This window comes from Periophthalmus magnuspinnatus, chromosome 11, assembly GCF_009829125.3.
Source record: "Periophthalmus magnuspinnatus isolate fPerMag1 chromosome 11, fPerMag1.2.pri, whole genome shotgun sequence".
Classification (NCBI taxonomy): Eukaryota; Metazoa; Chordata; class Actinopteri; order Gobiiformes; family Gobiidae; genus Periophthalmus; species Periophthalmus magnuspinnatus.
The window spans coordinates 24,766,963-24,790,111 of NC_047136.2; the positions used below are offsets into that span (position 1 = coordinate 24,766,963).

A 23,149-nucleotide genomic window follows, 5' to 3' on the forward strand; every position below is an offset into this window, starting at 1 on the left:
GATAAAGGTTGTTTTTTTTTTTCTTAAGACGTCCCGAATTCAAGTTAGGACTTTTACTATTCAGAAAGGACCAGTTTTGTTATTTTGATTCTGCGCATTTTAGTTAAAGAATATAAGAAAAAGTAGCCTACTTTACTTACTTTGACAGATAATTGGCACAAGATTTTGACAGGAGAGACGCAGCGTGCCCGTTAGTGTCAGACTTCACAAAGTTAACTGGCATTCCTTTAAATACTTTTATTACGTATATAAATTATTTTTTTTATTATGCAATATACATTATCAATTGCATTATTAGTTATAGCTGTAAAACTGTCCTCTTGGAGTAATATTTGCTCGCTAAATGGGACGTAAATGACCCCTTTGACCCCTGATAATGACGTGCTCGCGTGACTTTGACGTTTTTAGGAGCAAACGTCCATCTTCATTAAATGCACGAGACAGGAGCAAGTGCTGCGTTCAATTGTGACCAAAAAAACAAAAAACACGTTACATTTTAAGGTAGACAAATTATTTACAACACAAGTGAAGTTTACTCACTCAGAACAAATTTGGCGCAACAATTTTACACGCAATACATCCAACTTATTAAAAACAACTCAAAATGACAAAAATCAAATCCATAATTAAGTTTACCAAGTATTTTCCAAGCAAATATGAATTGTCTTATTTGAAAGAATTAGATTAATACAATGCCAATTCATTTTAGTAAGTCATAATTAGATGTTTTTGACTAATGTCGGACTTATCCTATGGGAGAAAAGTGGAATTTTCCAAGGCAGCGTGAAGGCAGTGTCGATTCTTCAGTTGAGAGCATTTGAGGTCGCTCCTGTTCACCTCATGTAGCCTATATCAATGGTAAAGCAGACACATAGGCTTATCTTTACATTTAGAGGGATGTTGACTGTAAGTTGATATGTATGGCAAGCAGACACTCAGGGTTATTCCCATTCATATTTTTGTCTAAACTTGTTGGTTGGCTTTTGGCCGCAGTATGCCCCGCCTCCCTCTGCATAAAGTACAAATAGTTCTAGATGTCAAATATTGTATGACACTGGTAGTAGATATAAAAAAAAAAATTGCGGATTTTTAAAAATAAATGCTTACTGCTGCGTACAAGCGATGAACATTTAATCGATAAAGATAAGTCTGTCACAGTAATTACTAGGCTGTATCATCATTCAGTATATAAAAGACTCAGTAATTATCACGTGTACCTTTTCTTTGCTCTTGTTTTTTGTAAAAGTAATTTTTTCAGTATTAGATTTGTTATAATATTAGACCTGTATGAGTACATTTCAGCTGTAGGTGGTCAATGATTTATAATCTATGACACATTATAGCTACTAGAACAACTAAAGCCTGTGCTGCTTGTGCTTTTTATTTATTGCTGGCCACATTTTTACAATATGGAATTTTACTTCTTTAGATTTACAGTGTCAGTGCTATAAAGTTGTTTCAATATTATACATCACGTATTGTAATCATTTTCTGTAGCACTATAATGTACTTAAAATGTGCTTTTGTGGCAGGTCTAGATAAATAGTTTTGAAATCCCTCTTTACCAATGAAGTGCCCACAAAAACTCACTGTACTGCACTGTATGAAATATTGAATGTAAAATGAAAATCGTCATAGCCTAGTTATTACATAAAGATATAATATAAAAATAATATAAACGATCATTTGTCAGTGACCCTGTTGCTTAATAAAGTATTAAAATGTAAAAAAAAAAAAAAGTGCAGATATATTACAAATGGCACTATAATATAAAAGTGGAGAGGAAAAGGAGTAGATGTGCTCCAAACTGAAAATGGCTTATATTACAGAAATACAGCACATCGGACAGATGAAGGGCCATGTCTCAGACTCATGTCTCAGACTCATGTCTCAGACTCATGTCTCAGACTCATGTCTCAGACTCATGTCTCAGACTCATGTCTCAGACTCATGTCTCAGACTCATGTCTCAGACTCATGTCTCAGACTCATGTCTCAGACTCATGTCTCAGACTCATGTCTCAGACTCATGTCTCAGACTCATGTCTCAGACTCATGTCTCAGACTCATGTCTCAGACTCATGTCTCAGACTCATGTCCCTCCCCTAGTTGCTACAAAAGGCACATCCACGTGGGCATTTGTTCCATATCACCTGCACACATCTTGTAGTCACAACTATACTCCCAAAAGCATGTTGAGTTATCCCAAGCTGGCCGTTTCACTGAATGTCAAGATGAACGCTGCTAAAAGTTCCCATTTAAAGGTGAACACTCCGGCAGAAAGGTCATTGCAACAAAAGAAAGTGGTGCCGTGCTGTTATATGTGAGGGGCATACCTGAGCGCGCCCACCTCCTCTCCTCCTGACACTGGAACAACTGTTTGCATTTAGATAAACAGCACTTAGTGCAGTCAATACATTTTCTATCATTTATACATTTTTTTGCATTTGTCGTGTATGTCATACAAAATGTTTAACTTCTTTTACATCAGATTGACAGTTTAGTGCATTGCTTATTGGTTCTGCAGCACTCCTGTGCTGTTTCTCAGCCATCTGTGTTATATTTTCTTTTTTACTCTTGGCCACGATGCTTATTTTGACACAAACACACAATGTGTTTCTCTAACTGGTTAATCTCTCAATCACACCCACATGGAGACAGGTTAGGGTTAAGGTACACTTTGCTGATCCCTCATGAGGGAATTCATTTCTCTGCATTTGACCCATCCTTCAACTGGAGGTGGTTCAATCTTTGGTGCAGCTCCTGGGGACCCAGATCTTAGTTAGGCTTGGTCAGGATTATCTTGGCTGGAGGGTTTTACCTAGTCTGATGGGGGTACACCACCCACCCAAACATGGGGAGAAACATGCAAACTCCACACAGAAAAACCCCAGGCCCGGGAGTCGAACCTGCTCTGAGTGCTAAACACTCAGCCATCACGTTGCGAGGATACGGTACGAGACCTGATATCTTTGTAAAATAAAATAAAAGTGTGTAGTCTGTGCTGGATAGGCAATCATCCCCTTCATCTTCCCATCATTCTTTGTGTGCTGATGGAACATGGAGATAAGCAGTTAGTTTACATTTTAATAACTGTTTCTGTGGCACATGTCACTGCACTGTTTAGTAATCAACATCTCTTTGATGCCACACTGCACAATGTGTCCTGTTCTAGTGGTATATTCTTATTACTCAACCAAAGTGGAATGTGAAACGTGATCTGACACACATTTCTACTCTGACTGGATTTCATTATCCGACGACGGTTTGGTTCTTCAGAGTTGAGGAAAGATAAATTGTGATGATCAAATTAAAACTGAGATCTGAATGCAAAATTGTAAATTGCAAATGGTAATATAAATTAGCTAACCCTGTTGTAGAATGATAATAATTGCAATGCCATGTACATGTTTTAAAATGTCTGTGAAATGGGGCTGGGGGATAAGGTGAAAAAAAAATGTAATTGTGATTTGTGTCTATTATTTTGATGATATCAAATTGTGATGCAGTGCTTCTCTGCGCAGCTCTGTGCTCAAACACTCAGACACTTCTCCCCACCCACTCCTTCCATTGGTTGGCCTCCATCAGGATCTAAGTGATTGACAGGTGGATTTAACCAATGAACTTTCAGAAATTGCAGACGACGTTAGTTACTGCACAAGACCAAAGCTACTATGGGAATAGTGATGAAACTGAAATTGTGATTACATTTTTTGGCATATCACCCATCCCTAATTTGCTACTTTAATTGTAGGCATAATGACATATGGGCCACAGGTACTGTACTGTATATATATATATATATATATATATATATATATATATATATATATATATATATATATATATATATATATATATATATATATATATATATATAAACAATTATAACTCATTAACCATGTTTGTCATATCAAACAAGTTGACCTCTTAAAATGCTTCCCTGTAAATGCATAAGAGTCATTTATTTTTTTGCATAATACTCGCTTGCTTTCACTGTGTTCTAAACATCCTGAATGCTAATTTGTACATTATAAGATAGATCAAAAGTGAATTATTAAAACAGCTTGAAAAGCCAGCCCGATGTTATCTCTCTTGTGCAAAAATGATAAAGCTTTGAACTATTATCAGGCATTTTGAGCAATCAGCGCTGCCCCAGTACTGACTCCAGCCCTGCCCTGTAACATGTGGAGGAGCTCATTACCACTGGAAATGAAGTACAATGGAAAGAGAGTACTTTAATGAGGCTTAATGCAAGAAATATTAAGCTAAATATTTAAATGAGATTTTATCTAATTTGACCCATTTCAAAGTTCAGTTATAAACCTATGTCAGTGTTTATGCACGTACAGTCTGTTCTGTATCTGGGTTCTGTTCTCTTGGTCTATAAGTCTACCACTGGTTGTACAGAAAATGTTCTTCCATTTTATGCAAAATTGACTTTTATGAGCTATGTTTTATATACTTGTATATAGCCATGTTATAATGGTTTCCCTCATCATCTTACACAAATACTGTATGTTACTGTATCTTGACTGATTCAAGTTTGAGAAATTCAAGTTTGTGTGTTCACCTGTGCTTACGTACCCCATATTCCCACCCACATCCATGTACTTTATTTACTGTTATTTGACAAATGCAGACTCCTATTTCAGTGTTCTGTAGCCTCTCTTCAAAAATAGAAACACGTAAATAAAAGTATGCTGCTTGGTAATGTCACAGGAATTAACAGGAACTCAGTGGACCCATTGCTGATATTAAGATTTTAGATCAACATTTTACAGAATTTAAAATGGTGATCTACTTGTGCAGTAGTACTAGGGGAAAAATCTTTCAAGAAGACATATCGTGCTCAAAAGTTGATTTTACATAGTATGTCCACTCATCTTCACCAGGATTGTTCGGGTCATTTCAACACACTAATTACGGCTGGCAGCTACTGAGTTTAGCCCCATTTTAACACCTGACTCATTTGAACAGAGCTGAATTAGTTTGTCCAGTAGTACTTTTTAAAAGCCTGAATAATGCATAATACAGAGGCTTTCAGAGCACAGGCCGGCTAAGTCAGTGGGAAAAGTGTTTGGGTTACTATAAAAACCTTCAATTAGACGATAATGGTTCGCTCATGTTTTTTGTGCAGGTGGTGGAGGTTTGTGAGTAGGAGGGGGCCGTATCATGGTACACCTAACAAGATCCAGACACTGACTCCGCAGGACAGCAGTACAGAAGGCTAACCGTGCACAGGACTGAGGAGGCCCAGGGGACCTAACACAGGTGGGCCCTTTCAGCAGAACATAACAAGGCCTTTTGGGTTAGTGAATGTTTAGTGTTGTGTCAATTGTTGTTGTGACTTGCAGTTAACATGGAAAAAAATGTAACAGTGTGAAAGAAACTGTATGTAGTATGCACTCTTAGAGGTTTATAAAAGATACAATCTCAACTCAACCTGAGTTACCAGTGCCTAAGCCTGCAGATAGTCTATGGACAGGCCTCCTTCTGCTTGTAGATGGAGATGTTGTTCCTTTGGCTATAATATTCCACAGTATGACATAAAAACATATCTCTCTCCATGGAGACTGTTCTTAAGTGTGGCTTTAACTGTTATTTCATGGAATCATGCAGGTGTTGTGCCACCTACTGTTGCTATAGTCAGAGTAAATATAATTGGGTCATGACGTAAGAATGAGTTGTTGTACAGTTGTGTGCAGTAAAAGGTTATGTATGACATAAGGATCATTTATTGTACAGTAGTATAGTGTGACTGTAATGCTGTACGGTTCAGTGTGTGAATGGAGCTGTAAGAACCTGTTGGAGAATACGTTCCTCTTCCCCTCTGTTGTCTAATGCCTCAAATGACAAAAGCTCATAAAACAATTGTCATCAAATCTCGTTTCAACTTGTTGACGTCATTGGATGAAACTCCAGGATGTGTTTAGGAAGTTTTTAGCGTTTTGATGATTACAGTGGTCAAAATTCACCTCCACTACAGAATAGACTACTACAAAGTTATTTTGCACATCATTTAATCTAGTGACTTTTGTGTAATCGAACTCAATTAGCAAATCGCAAAGGCTCCACAAAAGACAAAATATCTGTATTCTGCATAAAAACTGTTGATCTGTACAAACATGTTCTGAAATGTGATTCTTGTATTCAGTCAGTTCAAATTTATTTTTTGTCAATTCTTCTGGATACTTTTAAAATGTGAACTTTGAACGGAATCCTATTATCAAAACATGAATCGCAAATCTAACCACAGTTGCTATGCTTCTGAAAAAAATCGCAATTTGATATTTTTTCCAAATCGTCCAGTCCTAGTAACACTCAGTATTTCCTATACAGTGTTCTTGGTTCACTTTTCGCAGATTATTTTTTTTGGTGCAATTTTGCATGCTTTTTTTTAACAGTGTATAAACGCACATTGTGTCCTGCGTCCTGATTGGCTAATGGACGTGCAGCGTCTCCTTTACAATACAGAATGTGTTCAGTCAAATTTACATAAATGTTCCATGCTAGCAGTGTGACTCTGAAACACTCTGCTTGAAAACGCGCAGCAGAAATGCAGCGCGGCAAGATGCGTGTCCATCTTAGACTTTGCATGTGAACATAAAGGAGGAAAATAACATAAGGACAACAGCAGCAATAAGTTTTAACAAAAATGACAAAAGGGTTGTAACCATCGTGCAGATGGAGTCTGCTTTAGCTTTGTGGATCAGTGACTACAGGAAAAAGAACATTACGAGACTTTACAGTGGAGCACAATCAGAGGAACTGTGAAATACGCCTGAGTCACCATTAATGATTTCTTATGTGTCCAACCTCGTAGATTGACCATTAAAATTAAAAGCTGTCATTTATATTTACAGTACAGTATAGTATTTGGTTTCGTTCTATAATACTGTGCTTATTTTTTTTTTTAATCTATGAAGGTTTGAACTTTGAGAGTGTTTAAACAAGAGAGAAATGTGAGAAAATGTTAATGCCTGTGTGAGAAAAGTGTATAAAGTGTGTGGTGAGGGGTTTTACAGCAAAAAAACCCATATAGAATAATTGTAAAAAAAATAACATTTTCTACTTTGTGGAATTCGTTTATTGTGGGTTATTTTTGGAACGTAACCTTCGCGATAAACGGGGGACCTCTGTATTCCCAGCTGTGAGGGCTGAAGTCTACAGTACACTTGCCTTAAGTAGTTTGAAAAGACGATTATGTATAAAACACCTTTTAGCCATGAACATTGAATTTTGTCGCTGTTTCAAGAATTCTTAATAATAATTCCACTCCAAACACTGCAAACAGTCTTTTTCATTTGCTTTTGTTTGTCCATTGATTAATGTCATCTCCTCCACATAATAGAATGCCCTGAGCTGTTTGTGTTCTTCACCACAGACACAATCCACTGTACCTCTTCTATTTACTGAGAAGTGAGTATTCAAAGAGCACCTGTGTCTTTATTATCCAAATTGAGGACCACTGTTGATGTCCTATTTTATGTCCATTATGGCTTTAGATCATAGACTGCATATATAAATGAACTTAGCTAGCTCCACTGACTCTAGCTCCAATTCACTTTCTATTGGAAAATGGCCGCCCCTCTCTCCGTAACTGCTGCTGCCAGGCTTCTCATTCTGACCTTTAAAATGTTCGTTTTAACCATGGACGGTATAAAGATTTGGACTAAGGGAGTATGACGTCACCCATAGCGTTCAGCTCCAGTCAAATGAAGCTCATTGAGGCAGTTATAGTCTCTACGCCTCTACTTCATAAAATGCATCAATAATCTGATAAAAAAAAAAAAAAACAGCCAAGAACATCTATTTGTTTTATGTACAATACAGAACTAATCAAACAAATAAAACTCCACTAAATATGTGCTACAAGTCCACTGAAGCACTTGCAAGTTTGACTCAGGGATTGCCTGTCGTTTACGCTCCTCTTCTGTCGGAGGTGTTGGAGCTGCATGCTCTCAAACCCCTACCTTGATGCTACTACAGTCACCACCGTAATACATGTAGTAGCACTGGAATGCGCCAGGTCTGAGGTTGTAGCAGTTGTTTGATTTGTGACGATTCCTCATTCTAATGCAGGGTTACGGTAATAACATTTTTTTTAAAACCCTTGTCAAATTCTGTCGCAGGTGATAGCATCCAGGAAAATTACCGGATCTAACAATTACATTTCTCAGATCTGTGGCGGCTCAAGATTAAGAGAGACTGGAACACGTTCCGGCAAACGTCGGATCAAATCAAGCCCTGGAAATACCGCTTCCTATGTCATCAACACAGAAAATTCCATCCAAAATTCAGGGACAGTTTACGTGCAAGGAAGGACATGTTGAACATTGATTTAACAAAATAGGTGTGTCACAATTTTATTTATTTTTTTTGTCTAATCATAAACAATATGACGCTTTGGCCGTATGTAGCATTGAATTACCTCTATGCATGTGTCATATCTGTGAATGTCGAACCCAGGAACTAAAATTTTTAACAAATTGAAAAATGAAACAATAAATAAACAATGTGAGTAAATTTATTGGCTAATTGAGGCTGGCATTTTAAGTCAAGGAGCCAGAAGTTGGCACCGAACGAACAGTGTTATTTTGGTACCAGTACTTTCTGAAACTTTTCAGTCAATTCCGACATAGACCTAGTTTCAGGGCCCAACCCTACTTCAGGGATCTCTGTCACCTGCACTTGGATACGTTCCACTGCATGATGATTGGAACTGCAGTCCACATTAAAGGCTGAAGCTCAGAGCTCAGCATCGCTCCCAAGAGATATGTACAGTTTATCGGAACAGCCACAGACTGGATTCCACCCATGAATCTATTTTAGGGCTATGTTGTAAATTTTAGCTCAAGAGACATTAGTTGTTTTATTAGTGATCCAAATGCCATATAAAACTTTCCATCAGGCAATCCATCATAAGTGTCCTAAGTTGTCCCTCTTGGTTTAGGATCAACTATTGCACAAATGTGAAGAGTTACAAATATTTGATAGATTCCACTCCACATATTGTGCAAAATTTAGTTTTTAGAGCTTTTAACCATGTCCTAATTGTTTCCCCCTCTCATTTACCAAGCGAAGTCAGACTTGTTTAATTTATTAAGTCATTTTAGATAAATATTACGATTTAAAATGTCCATAATATAACACAGGTGTCATAGATCATAATGTAGTAGACAAAAGCACAACATGTTCTTTTAAATATAACGACATAATACCATATTTTAAGATGTGAAGCTATGGAACATAAATATTCTCCAGGCTGCTTTTGAAGAGTGCGGACGCTGTCCTTGCTAGCTCTGCTGCTTCCTTCTTTACTTCAATTTTTAATCATTTTACCTCTTCCAGTGCTGGAAAATCTGTCTAGTTATGATTTTCTAGTAAACCAAGACTTTTAAACAGTTTTTGCATTTTTTTTACTAACGAACCAGCGACATGTCCGGGGGAAGAAATCAAAAGAATTGTTGGATCTGTCAACAAGAAATTAATGAGATACAACCACGGATAATTATTTTAGAATCTGAAAAAGGACTTCATCGGACGCTACCGCTGACTTTCAGTGGTAAGCAGCCCATAGTTACTTCCAGAGAAGTGATACTGTGCCTTTTCCAAAACTTTCTAAAGACCAAATCGCCAAGCCAACGCAACAAGTGATAAGACAATGCTCATCTCATTACATCACCCAAAATAAAACGTACAAACTGTCACTGTCACAAACTGATGTTAACATACAAACAGAAAATTGATTTTCATCACAAAACATGAGCAATGAAGTTGGCAAAAGAGCACAGGTAAACTGGTGATCTGTGCCAAATGTCAAGGTCAGAGATACGCTGCTTTTAGGTGAGGTGCTTTCAGAGATGTGAGCCACAGAAGAATCCAAACTTGCTCCTATCCCAGTTACACTGTTTCTGAGATTACAAAAATCCTTCCAAAGGTTTTGTCAACACACCAAGAAATTAAACAGTTGATTGTGCATGTGGGTGCAGTTGACACTAGAATGGAATAGGCTGAAGTATTGAAAATTGATTTCACAAAATTATTCAAGGAGCTTGATTAAGTGAAGGTAAAGACATTCATCAATGGACCTCTTCCTGACATAGAAGGAAGATAAGTAAATTTACCCTGCTGTTTCAGCTGAACACATGGCTGTTCAACACGTGTGCGCCCAAAGGATTGAGAACTTTGAGAGTGCTGATGGAGAACTTCCTCCACACTCTGCAGCACGGGCCTGGACAGGGTCCTGTACAGCCAGTGAGAGAAAAGAGGAATGAGAGAAGCATCCCTGCTGTTCTAGTGAGAGACCAAGCCAATGTGACCCCACCACAGCTGAGACTGAAACTGCTCTTATCAAGGTGAAAAATTACTTTCCCCTGAACACTGATGCAGGCAAAGTCTCAGTCTTGATCCTGTTAGATCTGAGTGAGATCTCTTACAGAGACTAGAGCAGGGGTCGGCAACCTTTAACACACAAAGAGCCATTTGGGCCCAGTTTCCACGGAAAATAAAACACTGGGAGCCGCAAATACTTTTTGACATCTAAAATGAAGATAACACTGTATACATTGTTTTTTTTTTTACCTTTTAGGTTTAGTGTAAACAATTATAGTGTGTTTATGACAGGGGTTCCCAACCTTTTTTGCACCATGGACTGGAACAATGTAGGTTTTATTTTCACAGACCGGCCATCTACACTTGGAAGATAAATATGGCAAAAATAAGTTAAGTGCATAAAAAATACAACTCACCAAACCGCTGCATCAGAGGGAGCCCTGCACTTGTTTTTTTGCGATGATGTGGACCCATCGAGGAGTGATGGGAGACAATGACACCTGCAGTGTGATTATGTCTAGTCTGCTCCGCAGTTTCTTTCAAAAAACTCTAAAGGCTTATCTTTTAATCCCAGGTGCTTAGTCTCCATGTGCCAAAGCAGTTTTGAAGGTTTTATTGCCTCATTTGCTTTTTCCCGCATATTACGCAGAGGGGACTGTGCGTGAGACTCACCTGTAGCGACAAACCCATGTTTTAAGTAGGACTCCTGGTGTTGTCTGTTAAATTTAGCTTTCTTTTTCTTGGAGGTCGTAGTCTCCTCTTCTGGCTCCTCAGTTGGCCATTTCCCCTTTGTTAAAAAGCTCTCCAAAGACTTTTGTTTTGGCTCATTTTCACTCACTTGTGGCTCTACTTTTGTGCGATGTGTCTGATGTGTTATACGTGATATGTCATCGCGGAGACAAGAGCAGATAATAAACTCGCCACTACATCAAATAGATTTCTGTGGCGATTTCCTATCAGGATTTTCATTATATATCTACGGACGAGCTTATTAGAGCATCATGAGGGACGGGCGAAAGTTACGTCCTTCTGATCCTCCTGCTCCTGAACCTCTGCACAGCGTCTGAAAATCAGGGCTGTGTCTTTATGCAGAACTGTGAGCTGTGTCTGTGACGCCTGAGCAGTGTTGTTTTTAACATTGTTCCACGAGTGTGGTAAGAAAATATAATTTTATTTTTATATTTCAAGATCACAATAATCTTCCAATTTAAGCTACAATAAAAAAGAACTATCACAAATAAAATTTACTTAAATTAAATACTTAAAATTTATTTTCCCAAGCCATGCAGAGCCGCAGTATAAGGATGAAAGAGCCGCGGGTTGCCGACCCCTGGACTAGAGGACTGGGTGGGCATCTCTGGTACTGCATTTAACTAGTTCAAGTCCTATCTAGAAGACAGGAAGCATTTTGTTGTGGGGTGTTCCAGGGGTCAGTCCTGGGACTCCCTTTGTTCAGCCTCTACATGCTGCCGTTAGGCCAGTTAATACACAGCAATAATGTGTCTTACCACAACTCTGCAGATGAGACTCAGATCTATGTCTCACTGCAGCAGGTGAATATGGACCAGTGGATTCACTCACTGCATCCAACAGATCAGTGTGTGGAGGAAAAACAACTTTCTCCAGCTAAACTCAGACAAAACTGAAGTCATAGCCTTTGGTCCACAGAAACAAAGAGAACATGTCAGCCATCACCTCCAGTCTCTCTCTCTAAAACCTTCAAATCAGGCTAGAAATCTAGGGGTAATAATGGACTCAGACTTGAACTTTAACAGCCACATCAAATCAATAACATCTGCAGCTTTTTACCACCTAAAAAACATTCCAAAAATCAAAGGTATACAGTCAAAAGTAGACTTTGAGGGACTTATTCATGCATTTGTTTCCAGTAGGTTAGACTACTGTAATGTCCTGCTCACTGGCCTCTCTAAACAAGTGTTAAGACAGCTGCAGTACATCCAGAACACTGCTGCTCGGGTCCTGACTAGAACCAGGAAGTATGAGCACATAACAGTTCTGTTAAGCTCTGCATAGGATTGAAGTTTTTTTATTCTGCATTCTTTTAATATTAATTTTATTTTGATTTGTTGTATTGTGATTTTAATGTCTTCCTTATTCTGTAAAGCACTTGGTATTAGTTTCTGTATGAATTGTGTTATACAAATAAATTTGACTTGACTTGCCTATTCTAAGTGCAATATTTTAACAAGATTTTATCACTTTGTGCTTATGCTTATAGACATTCTATTTACTGCAATATATTAAACAGCAATGTATGCACCATGATGGAAGCAGATGGACAAACGGTACAATAGAGACATTATGTGGACAACAGAGGGTCCATAGAGGAGAGCAGAAGTCGTTAATTCTTCATGTGGAGCTCTGCATTATAATGGAGTCAAGATTTCGTCAGCTGCACTGGCAATGTACAAGTCCAACATTTTTAAACTTTTTTTTTTTTTTTTTTCACTTTGTTGGCTTGTACTAGCTGGGTGGATGTTTTTCCAGTGTGCCAGTCGCTGCTTTTGCTGCCTGCCTTTTCGAGACTAAGGTTGTAAAAGAGAAAAAATTTGAAAAGCAGATGCCAATTGATCTGGAAATTATCATAACTAAATATGAAATTGAACATCTATCAATATTGAAATAAATTACATAAACAGGTCAGTAATTTCCTGAATGGTTATGATCTTCTATCAGAGGAAGCAAAAGATGAAGCTCTGTTAAAGAGTGTTGCATCTTGGTACAATCTGTATTGAGTATTGAGTCTGCTCCTTAGTATCAAAATCAAGGTAAAGATTTTGGCAGGAGGTGTATCCTTGGTTAAAGGCACAAAAGGTAACATTTTTACCAAAAGATACTAAAATAAAAAACGTATGTGTGTGTATGTATGTATGTATGTATGTATGTGTATATATATATATATATATATATATATATATAAATATATATATATATATATATATATATATATATATATATAAATATATATATATATATATATATATAAATCACATTATTACTTATTAATTCACAAATTAATATTTTATATTTATTATATATATATATATATATATATATATATATATATATATATAATTATAAATATAAAATATTAATTTGTGAATTAATAAGTAATAATGTGATTTATATATATATATATATATATATATATATATATATATATATATATATATATATATATATATATATATATATATATATATATAAAATCACATTATTACTTATTAATTCACAAATTAATATTTTCTAAATGTTTTGTGTGCTCTGCCAGCGGCACAAGACCTTGAAAATGTTGTCTATTGAAATGAATCCTCGTCATCATTTTCAGACTCGGGGCTGAATGACAAGAGACAAACTGCGACTTTGGATGACTTTGTTACATATTACAATAGCAATATTTTATACTATTCCCTTGCAGCAATTTTTGTGAAAATAAACAATGAAATGAAATATAAAAAAAGACTTTACTACAAAAACTCACTACCCAAAACATGCACAATAAACACAATCCTCCAGCTAAGATAGTCCTGCTTTTCAGTATCTGGAAATGGGTCCTGAAGCATGGGTCAAATGCAGAGAACTAATTTCCCAATAAAGAATACTTTATAGCTGATATCCCTAATTTTTACCATCTTAAATATGAAAACATAACTAGCATTTTAAACAGTTTGCAGTGGTTGAAAGTTATTCCTCACTTACCTTATGTATTCAGAGTTACTTGAGCAGGGTTTTGCCATCATGGTAATGCCAACAGCAACTAGCATGCTATCAGTGCACTTCCTGGTTCTTGGACAATTAAACTGTTAATAATTAGATGCAGACAGCACATATCAGTCTAATTTTAACCCTATAAGAGCTGCTTTTACAATATATCTACTGAGGCAAAATAATATGCTCAGCTGCATGGACTATAATCGGGGGCAGCCACTTCAACTTTAATTTTAGAATCTTCATGTGCCAAAAGTCTAGATGAGCAGTTAAACTGATAACTTGTCAATATTTATTTGGCTGTAGGTATGAAACCAAAAACCTCACGACAACGACCCTTGTACCACATTTGTCAGCCATAAGACACCTCGACTTGTCCAATATTTCGATAACCCCGCTGCCCTACAAAGACCGCTATGTCACCCGGAAGATAAGACTCCTTATGACAACCGTCCGGGCATGATTTCTGCAGCTGTCACAAACAACTGCGAGCACTGGTTATGTACAGGATTTCAGGGTTAGTCCATAAACCCTTCAAGTCAAAGGCCCTCACTCTATACGTCTGCAGCATAAGCAATTAAGGTGTCAAACAGCTCATAAATAACCAACTGTAGATGCTAATGAGAAGGTGCGGAGTCTGCGATATGACATATGATTCACTCAGTTTTACTTGTACAGTCGCAGCCAGCTGAAACTATTTACCTGCTGTTAAAAGCCAGCATGGGGCTCAAATATTAAGACAGGAGTGAGAAATTATAGTAGCTGAGGTTTAGAAGTTTACAGAGTTATAAAGTGTTATTGAACACATACTGTACCTTTCAGGAGCAGCTGGCCCATCTCCAGATCTTGAGCTAGGCCTGGTCAGGACTACCTCAGCTGGAGGATTTTTACATATTTAGCTTGTTTTTAATTATCTTTTGTGCCAGTCTTTCCTTAAAACACCAAAACATTTTCACAAAACTGATATAAATATGCAACTGTGACAATGAGACATGGCCAAAACATAAGGTAAATACAGTCTTACAGCAATTGTTTGGCCTAATTCTGAACCTACTTTTCCCCTGAACATTTTACCAAGGCAAGTATCTTCCAGCCTTTATAAATATGGAATCCAGCACCGCTTCCGCCTGATGCTAGAAAATATTACAATATTTATTATAGAGGGAGGAATTTTTAATTTGCGAGTATTATACTTTTTGGTAACCTCACTTTAAATAGCGGTACCATTTGACCACCTGAATAATCAAAATTCTCCATACTTCATTATGCCAGAAACCTGGTCCAGCATTATCCAAAACCTCTCAGACCAATGCCTCAATACGGCCTTTGAATAACATTCCACTGGCCTATGGGATGGGTCTGTCATCTTAATCTAATTAGCCTAAAGAGGGCGTTTGATTCTCTGACCTTCACGTGCATGTCACTTATCAATTACAAGAGTGTAAAGCCATTACAGGCCCTCAGGGTACAGGGCGGTGTGCAGTGGTAATGAATTTGAAGGTTAAAAATGCAAATTGCTACGAGGCATATCCTATTAAAGTCATGTCCAGATGAATGAAACATGAATAAAATAACTAAAGTAATATCCATAAATTACAGTTTGAGGTAGCTTTTATTAACTAGTCAATCAGGAAAGATAAGCTTGCTAAATGTCATTGAGTTTGAACATGTTATTATAATTAACATAATTATGACATACCAATATTATTACTTTTTTTTCCCAGCGGGCTATTTGTGGAGCTCAACAATGAAAACACGGCATGATTCCAGAAGTAAATATCCCATAATTTGTTCATAGACTAAATAAAAAGATTTAAAAGACATGACTGAAGCTAACCAGCTATTTGGTAACTAAAATCCACAATGCACACTTCTAGATGTTTAGAAAGTTTATTTTTTATTGATATAGCTCTTTTTTATAATAATGAACAAAAACAGCCCTTGTGATCATTGGTTACCACTTTGCTGATTAGCCTCAAATTTACTTCCAGAGCCTTAAAGTGAGCGGTCACTGTTGAGCTTTCATAATTTTAAAGATTGGCAACTGGGACCTAGAGCACCAAATGCTAATGCTAATGCTAACAAAATGGTGGTCAAAGAAACAATAATCTCTGTGCTTTGGTGTATTTGGTTCAGAAAATAGAAGTAGATGCAGTAGATTTAACTATAGTTAAATTGATATCCAATCATTTGTAATCGTCAATGCTTTGGTCAGCGTAGGTCCTTTTTCATTTTGAACTTTTTTGCTCTACAGCCAGTCCACTGTCAGTAAAAGCATGTGGTTTAGAGCAGAGTTCAGACTTTCAAGAGCATTTCTGTTTTTAATTCTATCTTGTTCATGGTCATATTTTGGTAATTAGATTTTTGGACTATACAGACTCCAAAACACATACAAAAAATTCAATCTAAATGTCAAAAAAGAATAAACAATTTCAGATTTTTACTTTTTTTAAACTTTTTTTTCTTGACATACCTTATAATTAATCATACAGGTATGATCTACAGTAAAAGAAAAAATTTGTCAACTGGGCAAAAAGTTGACAGATTTAAAATTTTCTTTTACTGTGTGTCAATAATACACTTCATTTGTAAATATTCTCTCTCTAGAAGCCTTCAGTAACCATATTTACACCTTTATTTTGTTATCACTGTACAATAGAAATTACCATTTGACTAGTTGACTATTGCTATTAGTTGACTGCTCATATAATCATTTTTTGCAGCACTTCAGGGCATCACTAAAACGTCATCTCACGTTTGAATTACATCATATTTATAAAAACTTTGAGGAAATCTCCTTAGCTGATAATGTTTTGGTGCTTTGTTCCAGACAGTTCGGAGTTTTAACTTGAGGTGGGTCATCCAGGGACACTCCGCGGGGAGAGTTGAAGTGTGTCCAGTCTTTCCCTGGCTAAGTGCCTTGGCAGCTTGTTGTTCTTGTGCCGCGGGCTGGATAAGCTACGGCAGGGTTTCAAACAGGATCCTCCATAAAGCACACGGCCTTGGACACATTCCCACTTCACTCCCAAAGAACGTGTTCGACTTTGCAAACAAACTTTACAATCAGCAAGTTGTCACAATTTTGCAGTAAATGGTGCAATTAATAACTTGGTTAGTTTTATAATCTTAGTATAAAAACATTGTGATTGTGAAGGCACTGCTTTAGGGGGGCAGCTCCTCTAATCAGTCTGACCTCAATCAAATGTCAATATTTACAATTTTACGAGTTTTTTAGTTTTTGATGTTTTTGTTTTCGTGTTTATAATTATAGAGGTGACTTTTTTACTCTTACTTTAAGAGAAATAAGGTCCAAGACTTGTCATCCATTTTTGTCTGTCTAGTCATAACTATTGAGTCATTTAGACAACATCTTCCAGAGAAATGCCTTCCATGCGTGTAAAGTGGCCCTGCTTTTGGATGGAATGTTCAATGCGGATGATGTTGTTATCCTATTGTGACATGTATAATCACAACTATTTGCAAAGGTAATTGATCCTGGCATTTTAGCATCTACAAAGTATAGACAGTGAGGATTCAAAGTGAAGCATGATTTCAACAGAGTATTTTCACCTTTGTCAAAACAGCACTGACCTCCAGAGCTGTCGCTTGTCTGTGTACCAGATGTCCTCACACTTGGGCTTCCAACTCTGACACAAGCAGCTCCTGAGTCATCACTCGAGCTGCCTCCACCAAAACGACAGCCTTTTAGTCAAAGGGAAACATTTATTTTTTTTGTATCATTTTCAGTTTTATTTCAGTTGAGATATGGTTCAGTCTTTGAAGTAGAAAAGTATTGTGTTTGAAAACTGCTTCCTCCGGTGTTATCGCTGGATGTTATTTGAACTTAACAGTTGCATGACGTTCTTGTGAGCAGTCAGCGCGTACTTTCAATCGCTTTGTTATGAAACTCAGAAGTCCCCCCCAATTCGTCTTCTCTGGTTCCGGAAGTCAGATTCCCGTTCATTTTTCCCATAGACTATGTTAAGAGTTCAAATACATTGTGGAAACTAACCAGCTATGTGCTAACTAATATCCATCCATAATTTTAAATCAAATTATAGGTCTTATGCTTCATTCAGACTGCACTCGGTCCAGCTGCGACTCGTGTGTTGGACGGGTTTAGATGCGGTGTGACATTCACATGAGAACCGGAGGCTCTGCTGTGCTGTTGTGGTCACCACCTTTGAAGCTGCATGTGTAAGAACATGTGTTCATGCAATAACTATTTATTTATTAAGGGAAAAGGTTTGTGGAGGGCTCCACCGTGGCACCTCCGCCAGCACCACCACACCTCTCCTATTGTTTACTATACTGAATACTTGTAGCCACGGGAGCTGCACCGTGTGCAGCCTGAGCCTGGGGTTATGGCAAAAACATAATCATGATTATTTAGCTCATAATTGAAATCACTTGAAGAAAGTATAGGCTTAATCTAATTTATTATGTTTTGCGCCACTTTAGATTATAAGTGGCTTTGATCCAGGTTTTGCAAGGCCCCCACAATGACCTATTCCAAACAGAAGTTGATGAATTGTACATTTTTGTAACCGTATACAGCAATAATTGAAATAAATGTACCACCCCATTTTTATTATACGGCCATATGAGAAAATATGATTTTTACATTTTCAAGTAAAGCACTGAGATACAGATACTGCATCACCTGATACAATAATTGGCTTTTTTCACCCTACATGTTATACACAAATCACCAACTAGTATGACAAATGCAAATTAAGAATGCTTGAAACAGAAAGTGTACTCAGTCAGTGAATATAGAGAAGGTATTAGCTTCAGTTATTTATCATCATAGACAAAACTTCACATAGCTTAATAATGCAGACAGTTATTGTAGACAGTGACAATGCCCTGATTAAATTAACAATTACTGTAGCCATAGTGACAGACTGTCCATAAATATTCTGCTTTTCTCATCAAGCCGTGGCAGATGCTAATATTCTGTTTTTACAATCTGTGTTTTGTTTTTCAATTTTTTTCAATTTTTTTTTTGGATCAATCATTGGACTTCAACATATGGCTGATGGATGGACAAGAATTCTATTTTATCATCACGATTGCATTGCTTCTTATCCAGCTCAACTTTCTATACACCTTATTATTACATTGTTTTTCTCTAGTACAGACATATTGTATAAGAAGCTCTTGAGGTTAAAATAAATACTGTGTACTGTCTGCATCTAATTATAAAGCATTTTATTGTCAGAGATCAGGAAGTGGATGGTTAGCAGGCTAGCTGTTGTTAGCATTACCTTGACCCCAAACTCCGCTCTTCAAAAAGCTGTGAAAAGAGCTAATAAACTCATTAGGATGTTTGTAATGCATAAGGTAAGAGGAATAACGTAAGTGAGGAATAACTTTGGACTACTGCAAAGCCATCACCACAGCAAGCAGACCCATTTTCAAGATGGTAAAAATCGGGTAACGCCTTTCAAAAGTTAGCTTCCTTTATTTTCTTACTGCTACAGCTTTTAGTCAGTCAGTTTTTTTTCTGTCGCACTTTATTGCAATCTCTTTCACAGAATAATGCCACACAGTTTCACTTTCTCTTGCTCTTTCCACTGCCATTTGCGCATTTAATTCACAAGCAGACGACCGCGGTAGACAGGGGAGGATGTCTTCTTGACGGAGCAGAACAAATAAACAGCGGGACGGCAAAATAATAGACACGCACACAAAATGTTGCTATGGTGACTTCATTCTCTGGTCCAAAACGTTGCAATACACACTGTGTTATATTAGCATGTATTATGTTCTTTATTAAGGCCGTCACTAATCATCATTTAGCCAGCTGAGGATTGTGATGATTTTATCGTTTTTATTTAATTGCTGTTATTTTGTCATTCGCTCGTTTAATAACATATTGCAGAACATTCCAGGAAAATAAAGGACATCTCCATGGGGGTAGGCGCCTCACTGGAAAAGTGACACACTGCATCTTTTAAGGCGCTGCACCTGATTTTTACAGTCTTAAAAAATGTAAAAAACAGAACTAGTACATTTTAAAGAGTTAGCAGTGGTCCAAAGGTACTCCTCATTTACCTTATACACGTCTCAACTCAATTACTCAACTCGATGAGTTTATGAGGGCTTTTCACAACTCTGATTATCGGACAATAAAGTTGTCTAATAATATGCAGACAACATGCAGCAGACATATCATTCATTCTCACCATAAACCAGGACAAAAAACTAATTAGTTTTCTTATTATTTATTATTTTTAGCAGATGAATTGGCACTGACATATTTGGAGGGTGTAGGCACAGTTCAGAATGCTGACAGCCTTTCAGAGTCCAATGCCTGTCTGCTTCCCCCTGTGGGATTTTCTGGGAGACACATCCAGTTAATTAGATTTCTAGATGTCTAAGTAATCTGGTGATTTAGCCTGGTTCAGAGGAAATAGATAGGAAGCAAAACAAGGCCACTTCTGAGTTTGTGTCATAGTATTAACACATCATTGAAACAGTACTTACAATGTGTGTACTTATGAAAGTATAAGATCTGTTAGATGAATCAAAGCTAGTGTTGTATTGGTTTCAATGGGCCATGCTCACTTTACTTCCACATGTGTGACGACAGAAGCGTGCACTGCATGATCAGTTCTGATCAAATCAAAGCGTTGGCAGCAGAGCTAGCACAGGCCATGGCGCGGAGCTAAGCTAGATCTAACTTTTAGGTGCTTTAAGGATTTCAGATTGTCAAAATAGAGAAAAATCCTGACAAAATCCAACCTTTGTGAAAGTGTCGGTTTGATTTCACAGAAATACACGGTGTTTTATAGGAGACTTGTTTATTGTGATAAAAGGGGGGGAAAAAAAGATATTCTTTAATTACAATTGAAATCTTAAAAATGAGAAAAACACAACTCCATTCTTCTTTTCTTTTAAACTTTTTTTGTTTACTACATTCTGTATGTGTCATTCATAGTTTTGAAGCCTTGTGAGAATCTACAATGCAAATAATCATGGAAGACCTTTTGACTGGTAGTGTATTTTGATCTCAAGTGCTGCTTATACAATAGATCTGGACTGGAACTACTCAAATGCTTGGGAAATCTGGACCTTTAATCATACTAAATGCATCAACTTTCCCCTGTAGCAGACATAACCATAACATTCCAAAACCTTCCTCAATTATAAGCTTTGAAAGAGTAACTCAAAATTGCACTACTTCTTTGGCTCATAAGCTGTAAACAGAACTCAAATGTAGCTTATTCATTTGGCATTTTCAGACTCAAAGGAGAACTGAAGAATTGAGGGGTTGTGTTGACATTTGGAGTGCGTCCGCGTGCACAGTTAAAATTTTGATTGGAAAAAATCTAATCTGCACTACTGAAACTATTTGGACCTTCTGTAACCTCTTTCTATGTTTTAATATCCTACTTTGAACTGGTGCTATGGTTTTATTGGCTTCATCCATAAGTAGTAAAGGTTAAAATATAGTGCATTTGACCCGGTGAAGTTTGGGAGTGCTGATATTAGGTTGTTCTGTTGTGTATTGGAGGCAGATGGGACACATGGGGCTGGTTATGGTTACAGATCTCCTCAGCGTTCTCTTGTTTTGATAGTGCTTGTGTAAATTGCTGCCATCTTGTTACGGTTGCTAAGAACAAAATGTGTGAGGAACTCGGTGCAGTGAGTAGCAGTAACTGCAATACAATTAACATTACTACAAGGGTGCATCATAAAGTAATATCTAAAAGAATGGACGGTTACACACCATCCTTCCATCCATCCAATTTGTTCCGCTTACCCGGGACCGAGTTTTGGGAGCAACAGTCTAAGCAGGGACTCCCAGACTTCCTTCACCCCAGACACTACTTCCAGCTCCTGCGGTGAGAGTGTACCCAGGCCAGTCAAGAGACATAGTCCCTAGTAACTTCATAGTGTCCTGTGTCTTCCCTGGAGCCTCCTTCCGGTGGGACATGCCCAGAACACCTCCCAGGAGGGCGTCCAAGAGGCATTTGGAGGAGCAGCTCCTCCCATGTGACTGAGCTCCTCAGCTGGTCTCTAATGGAGCGTCCAGCCATCCTGGGGAAGAAACTTATTTCAACCAGTTGTATCTGTGATGTTGTCCTTTTGGTCATTGATCAAAGCCCATGACCATAGGTGAGGTTACCAGTACATTTAATACTCTACCTGTAGTGTTAAGTCATCACCACAACATGTTTATTATATTGATTAAAAATAGTTTTTATTTTTACAGGTAAAAATGCTGTCACTAATCTGATCTAAAATGATCTAACATGTAAATGTGACGTGGAAAAATTTGAAATTTTAGTAGTGATTTTAGTTTACTCCATTGTAATAGTAAAGAATAGGCTTGATTTCAATACCACAATATTAGTGTAAAAATAAATAATGCTTTCTTTGTTACCATGTGGTTTTATGATAGCTCTGATTAAGCTCAAAATTATTCTAAAATGTCTCAGAAAAGGTCAAATTTTCCTCCTAAATCCACTAGTAAACTTACTTAGCCTCCGAGCTTGACTATTTGAATTGGCTTTTTAGCAAGTCAGTCTGGAACTAATTCAAGCTGTATTTTGGCTTTAAAGAAAACCGTTTTTGACATTTCTGGAAGAGGGACGAACCCCTGTGGATCGCAACACACCGGTTCAGAGAGGTTAGCGCGGCGCATACAAATGTAAAGTTCAGTAAGGAGAACCAACTGCGCACAGTTCTAAGAAAAGCTCCCTCACAAATAAAAACGCGGCGGCAGAGAGAGTTTTTCCAATGGACTGGACGAGCGGGTGTCGACCACACATGTGAAAGCAACAGTGTGTCCAACACCAGCGTGACCTTTTACTCACTCTTATTTCTGCTTTTCAACATGTGCCACGTCCCACTTTGAACTCTCCAATCTTACACTGACTGACACATTCATGCAACTCCTCTAAGTACTTTTAGCGTGGGCTTTCTTGGGTTTAACAACAGTGTAATGAAATGTTTGGAAACCTATGAATCCCAATGTAGGACAAATACCATAACTTGTTTTTACACAATTTCAAAGTGTTCTACAATCGCCTTTGTATGTTTGAAGTGGCTGTACTTGATTCTTTACATAC

At 37.4% G+C, this 23,149-nt stretch overlaps 1 protein-coding gene across 6 annotated transcripts in view; it reads left to right on the forward strand.

Moving 5' to 3' along the window:
* thrb (thyroid hormone receptor beta) overlaps window positions 1-23,149 on the forward strand; it is a 120,679-nt gene that overhangs the window by 802 nt on the left and 96,728 nt on the right. For 4 of the 6 annotated variants that reach the window (XM_055225555.1, XM_055225554.1, XM_055225557.1 and 1 more), the window contains exon 2: window positions 5,140-5,273. The exons of 1 other annotated variant lie outside the window; for it this stretch is intronic. The gene's annotated coding sequence lies outside the window, so the exon portion shown is untranslated. Of the gene's footprint in view, window positions 1-5,139; window positions 5,274-5,293; window positions 5,311-23,149 lie in introns of those variants that run through there. One more of the 6 variants, XM_055225556.1, reaches the window with a different exon arrangement.